Below are 7,230 nucleotides of genomic sequence, written 5' to 3' on the forward strand. Positions count from 1 at the left end.
AATTGTATTACATTAGCATATGGGAAAGCATTACTTTCTGTGACATGTTTTCTTTTGAGAATACATGTGTATTGAGGAAAAGGATTTATGTTAGAAATAGACATTAGAAGTTCTTGCAAAAGCACCGAAGCTGAAGTTGCAATGGAAAATGTAATTATAGTCTTACGTTTTCACCTGTTACTCAGGTTAAGAAGTATGTGCTTTAGGATATGCCAGTTTCTTTTTTTGATCACTATGTATGATCTGCCATGATGACTAATAAAGTATGAAAAGAGAAAAGAGAAAGAGAAATACAGAAAAAGAAAAAGAGAAAAAGAGAAAAAGAAAAAGAGAAAGAAAAAGAAAAAGAAAAAGAAAAAAAAAGAAAACCCCTGGCCCTAAGTAAAGCAAGTATACTTTCTCATTAGGAAATAGAAATAGATCAGGTATGCCTGGGGAAAATTACCTTGACATACATAACAATCATAATTAGTAAACAGGTACAGTAGTTAAAAGGATTTACATGGCAGTTTAAAAAAAGAACAGGAAAGTAATTGAGTTTCCTGAAGGAGTTCTTTATTCTCAAAGAATTTGACACCTGCTAACTTTCACTGTTATCCATCATCTGGCAGAGAAAGAACTCTGACTGTGTATGTAAGTTGAGTAGCCACTTAAAAATGGAGATGATTTGATTTTTTAATAGCACAACAAGGATATATGCTTATATCATATGGCTGGTAGTAAGAAGACTGGGACAATGAGAAGTAGAGGATTAACCCAACTACATCTTCAATGGAGTCTTTACTCTTACTTTACTTGCTGCTAAATCACATGAGTCAAGCCCTTGTACAAGTTTTAACAACTGCCTTTGAACATTTGACTCATTTTGAACATTACTCGTATTCTCAGCACTTAAAATACAAATGTCAGCAAGAACGTGGTTCTTTATGTATTTTGTGGGGAAAAACTTATTTTGTTATTATTTTTATTTATTTATATTTTGAAGATTCCTTTAAAAAGTATGTATGTATTTATTTATTTATTTATTTAAATATAAAATTTATTACCAAATTGGTTTCCATACAACACCCAGTGCTCATCCCAACAGGTGCCCTCCTCAATACCCATCACCCACCCTCCCTTCCCTCCCACCCCGCATCAACCCTCAGTTTGTTCTCAGTTCTTAAGAGTCTCTTATGGTTTGGCTCCCTCCCTCTCTAACATTTTTTTTCCTTCCCCTCTCTCATGGTCTTCTGTTAAGTTTCTCAGGATACACATAAGAATTAAACATATGGTATCTGTCATTCTCTGTATGACTTATTTCACTTAGCATAACACTCTCCACTTCCATCCACATTGCTACAAAAGGCCATATTTCATTCCTTCTCATTGCCAAGTAGTATTCCATTGTGTATATAAACCACAATTTCTTTATCCATTCATCAATTTATCGAAATTTAGGCTCTTTCCATAATTTGGCTAATGTTCAAAGTGCTGCTACAAATATTGTGGTACAAGTGCCCCTATGCATCAGCACTACTGTATCCCTTGGGTAAATTCCTAGCAGTGCTATTGCTGGGTCATAGGGTAAATCTATTTTTAATCTTCTGAGGAACCTCCACACTGTTTTACAGAGCGGCTGCACCAGTGTGCATTCCCACCAACAGTGCAAGAGGGTTCCCGTTTGTCCACATCATCACCAGCATCTATAGTCTCCTGATTTGTTCATTTTAGCCACTCTGACTGCTGTGAGGTGGTATCTGAGTGTGGTTTTGATTTGTATTTCCCTGATGAGGAGTGACGTTGAGCATTTTTTCATGTGCCTGTTGGCCATCTGGATTTCTTCTTTAGAGAAGTGCCTATTCATGTTTTCTGCCCATTTCTTCACTGGGTTATTTGTTTTTTGGGTGTGGAGTTTGGTGAGTTCTTTATAGATTTTGGATACTAGCCCTTTGTCCGATATGTCATTTGCAAATATCTTTTCTCATTTCATTGGTTGCCTTTTAGTTTTGTTGATTGTTTCCTTTGCTGTGCAGAAGCTTTTTATCTTGATGAGGTCCCAATATTTCATTTTTGCTTTTAATTCCCTTGCCTTTGGGGATGTGTCAAGTAAGAAATTGCTGCGGCTGAAGTCAGAGAGGTCTTTTCCTGCTTTCTGCTCTAGGGTTTCGATGGTTTCCTGTCTCACAATCAGGTCCTTTATCCATTTTGAGTTTATTTTTGTGACTGGTGTAAGAAAGTGGTCTAGTTTCAACCTTGTGCATGTTGCTGTCCAGTTCTCCCAGCACCATTTGTTAAAGAGACTTTTTTCCATTGGATGTTCTTTCCTGCTTTGTCAAAGATTAGTTGGCCATACGTTTGTGGGTCTAGTTCTGGGGTTTCTATTCTATTCCATTGGTCTATGTGTCTGTTTTTGTGCCAATACCATGCTGTCTTGAGGATTACATCTTTGTAGTAGAGGGTAAAGTCTGGGATTGTGATACCTCCCACTTTGGTCTTCTTCAAAATTACTTTGACTATTCGGGCTCTTTTGTGGTTCCATACAAATTTTAGGATTGCTTGTTCTAGCTTCGAGAAGAATGTTGGTGCAATTTTGATTGGAATTGCATTGAATGTGTAGATAGCTTTGGGTAGTATTGACATTTTAACAATATTTATTCGTCCAATCCATGAGCACAGAATTTTTTCCCATTTCTTTATATCTTCTTCAATTTCCTTCATAAGCTTCCTATAGTTTTCAGCATACAGATCTTTTAAATCTTTGGTTAGGTTTATCCCTAGGTATTTTATGCTTCTTGGTGCAATTGTGAATGGGATCAGTTTCTTTATTTGTCTTTCTGTTGCTTCATTATTAGCGTATAAGAATGCAACTGATTTCTGTATATTGATTTTGTACCCTGCGACTTTGCTGAATTCATGTATCAGTTGTAGCAGACTTTTGGTGGAGTCTATCAGGTTTTCCATGTATAATATCATGTCATCTGCAAAAAGCAAAAGCTTGACTTCATCTTTGCCAATTTTGATGCCTTTGATTTCCTTTTGTTGTCTGATTGCTGATGCTAGAACTTCCAACACTATGTTAAACAACAGCGGTGAGAATGGACATACCTGTTGTGTCTCTGATGTCAGGGGGAAAGCTCTCCGTTTTTCCCCATTGAGGATGATATTACCTGTGGGCTCTTCATAAATGGCTTTTATGATGTTTAAGTATGTTCCTTCTGTCCCAACTTTATTGAGGGTTATTAAGAAAGGATGCTGGATTTTGTCAAAGGCCTTTTCTGCACCGATTGACAGGATCATATGGTTCTTATCTTTTCTTTTATCAATGTGATGTATCACATTGGTTGATTTGTGAATGTTGAACCAGCCCTGCAGCCCAGGAATGAATCCCACTTGATCATGGTGTATAATTTTTTTTATATGCTGTGTAATTCGATTTGCTAGTACTTATTGAGAATTTTTGCATCCATATTCATCAGGGATATTGGCCTGTAGTTCCCTTTTTTTTTTGCTGGGTCTCTGTCTGGTTTAGGAATCAAAGTAATACTGGCTTCCTAGAATGAGTGTGGAAGTTTTCCTTCCCTTTCTATTTTTTGGAACAGGTTGAGAAGGATAAGTATTATCTCTGCTTTAAATGTCTGGTCAAATTCCCCAGGGAAGCCATGTGGTCCTGGACTCTTATTTGTTGGGAGATTTTTGATAACTGATTCAATTTCTTCACTGGTTATGGGTCTGTTCAAGTTTTCTATTTCTTTCTGTTTGAGTTTTGGAAGTGTGTGGGTGCTTAGGAATTTGTCCATTTCTTCCAAGTTGTCCAGTTTGTTGGCATTTTAGATGGGAGGACACCTTCAGATTGAAAGTGGGGGGATGGAGAACTATCTATCATGCTACTGGAAGTCAAAAGAAAGCTGGAGTAGCCATACTTATATCAGACAAACTAGACTTTAAAGGCTGTAGCAAGAGATGAATAAGGGCATTACATAATAATTACAGGGTCTATCCAACAGGAAGAGCTAACAATGATAAATATCTATGTGCCAAATAGGGGACCCCCCAAATGTATGAAACAATTAATCACAAACATAAGCATTTAGGACACAGACATGTATGGAGGGAAGACCATGCGAAGGTGCAGGGAGCAGATGGCCATCTCCAAGCCAAGGAGAGAAGACTTAGCAGAAACCAACTCTGCTGATACCTTCATCTCAGACATCTTAACTCTTGAATTAGAAGAAAAGAAATTCTGTTTTTAAGCCACAACCAAGTCTGTGGTACTTTGTTATGGAAGCCTGAGAAAACTGGTACACATACTTTTTGTTTTAAGTGTTTGAGGAGGTTGGTTTTATAGCTATTTACTATGCTATAACTCCTCTTCCTACTACTACTAATATAATGACCACATAATAATATAATAATTCCTGTGTCTGAGCAACCAAGCCGTGATGAGAAAACCTTAAGTCACATTTAATTATGTTATCTCAAATGCATGACCATGAATGAATTGCTCCTTACTTTCACTCTCAGTTCTACCTATACCACATATAATAGTCCTCAATTGGTAGCAACTCTCCTTCTTCCGAATAACCTCCCTGAATAATTCACTGAGATGACAGGAGTAATAAAGTGGGACTTCTCAGAACTCCCCAAACCCAATCTACCTGGGATTCTCTGCCAACTCTCTGCACACATGCTCCTGAGTGCAACCAGCCCCTGTCTGCTCAGAATCCTATGTCCTTCACCATCTCAGGGACTTTGCTCCTGCAATTATCACTTTTCTCTCCTGAACAATAAATTACCTCCTCTACATTGATTTGTTCCTAAGTTAGAGGGGAAAATACTAAGTCCCTCCCCATACATCCTTCTGTACCTACTGGCACATTTATCTATGTACTTCAAAGAAAAACAGCTTCAGTATATCCTAAAATCATCTATTCCTCAACCACCTCATCAGAGCTGATTCTCAAAATTATATGGAAAGGCAAATGAATCCAAATAGCCAAAACAATTCTGAGGAAGGACAATGCTGGAGAACTCACACTAATATCAAGACTAACTATAATCTCACATAATCAAAACGGTGTGTTATTGGGGAAAAAATAGACATACCAGAAGAATCCAGAAATAGACCCATAGGTATGATCAATTAATTTTCAACAAAGGTGTCAAGGCAATTCAATGGAGAAAGATAAATTTTTCAAGAAATAGTGTTGGAGGGGCGCCTGGGTGGCTCAGTTTTGGATATGGTCCTGAGCTCACAGTTTGTCCGACTTTGGATCAGGTCATGATCTCACAGTGAGTTCAAGCCCCATGTCCGGCTCTGTGCTGACAGCTCAGAGCCTGGAGTCAGCTTCAGATTCTGTGTCTCCCTCTCTCTCTGCCCCACCCCGCTCATTAATTTTCTTTCTCTCTCTCAAAAATGAATAAACGTTAAAAATATTTTTAAAAATAGTGTTGGAATAATTGGACTCCCTAAGGAAAAAAAATGACCGTTTTCCTTGACTTTATTTCAAATACAAAAATTAACCTAATACAGATCATAGAGCTAAATGTAACACTTAAAACAATGAAACTTCTAGAAGAAAACATAGAAGAAGATATCTGTAAGCCTCAGGTAGGCAAAAATTTTTAAGACACCATAAACACAATGTATTTAAAAAAAATTGATACAGTGCACTTCAAAATTAACAACTTATGTTCTTCAAAAGGCATAGTTGAGACAAAGAAAAGCCAAGTCACATATGGGTACAAAATATTTGCAAAATACATATCTGATGAAGTACTTGTTTCCAGAATATATAAATAATCTTCAAATCTCAATAAAAAGAGAAGAAACAAACTAACTTAAAATAGACAAAAGAATTGGACACTTTACCAGAAAAGATAATAAATGACTGATAAGGATATAAAAAAAATTCTTACACCGTAAACTATTAGGGAAATGAAAATCAAAAGCATAGTGAGCTATCCACTACGTACCTATTCCAATAGCTAAAATGAGAGAAAACTAACGGCAGTACTAAAACCTCACTAAGATGCAGTAGAAATGGAACTCTCATACATTGCTGATAGGGATGCAAAATGATATAACCACTTTGGAAAACAGCTTGGCAGTTTCCAATAGTTTAAAACATATGCTTACTACATGACCCAGCAATCCCACTCCTAGATTATTATCGGGGGAAAAAAAGTTATGTTAATTCAAAACCTATAGATGGAAATTTATTGTGGCTTTATTCATAATTACCAAGAACTGAAACCAACTCAAGTGTCCTTCAGTTGGTGAATGGATACAAAACTGTGTTATAGCTATACCGGGAAATACTAATAAGCATAAAAAGGAAAGAAATACTAATATACACACCACATGGCTGAATCTCAAATGCATTATGCAAAGTGCAAATAACCTCACTAGAAGGATTACACAGTCTAAGATTTCATGTATATAACATCAGTAACAGAATGCCTATATAAGTATCTTTTCCACAACGTCCCCATCTGAGGGGGCTAAAATCCATTTCAGCATTCTACTGACCCAAATATAGATACTGACATGAGTCTATGATCCAAAGTTGAAGAATATAAATAGATTTCCATACACCTTTTATGGGTAGACTTGAGTCCAAGCAGAACAAAACACAGGGATTTATCAAATTCTACAAGAAAAAAAATCTCCCTTTTTTCCTTTATTGACTGCATATTGTCTTCCCCTTGAGTGTCTTCTCAACCCAAATTTATTAATTAAAGATAGTCATCAAATGACTTGTGGAGAATAACAGAAATCAGTAAATTTCCCTGGCTTCAGCTTGCTCCAAGATGAGATACACTCAATTAAAACACTTCAACCAAAGTCAGTACAGCTTAAGAATTCCTGCTCTCCACAAGCTATTTTTTGTCCTTTTCAAAAAAACATTTAGGTTATTGTCAGATTCAGGGATGTCAGGGCTTGTAAGTCCATGGGCAACATACAACTCCAGTGTTCTATAAACCTTTTTATTGGGGAGGGAAAGAATGTGCTTCCAATATTGTGTAGGAAGTTGGCATAATATTGGTATCAAAACGTAAGAAGGACAGCTTAATTGGTTAAGCTGTATATTTATGTTTCAGGCATCTATTAATTAAGAAAAAGTGGGTAAGTAGAATTATGGAAATCTACTGGAAATCAGGAGCTGAAGACAAATATTTGCTGGGAGACTTGAAATCATTGGTTGAACAAATCTTTAGAAAGTGGAATAAAAAGATAAAACACGTGAA

The sequence above is a fragment of the Prionailurus bengalensis genome, chromosome X (genome assembly GCF_016509475.1).
Source record: "Prionailurus bengalensis isolate Pbe53 chromosome X, Fcat_Pben_1.1_paternal_pri, whole genome shotgun sequence".
Taxonomy (NCBI): domain Eukaryota; kingdom Metazoa; phylum Chordata; class Mammalia; order Carnivora; family Felidae; genus Prionailurus; species Prionailurus bengalensis.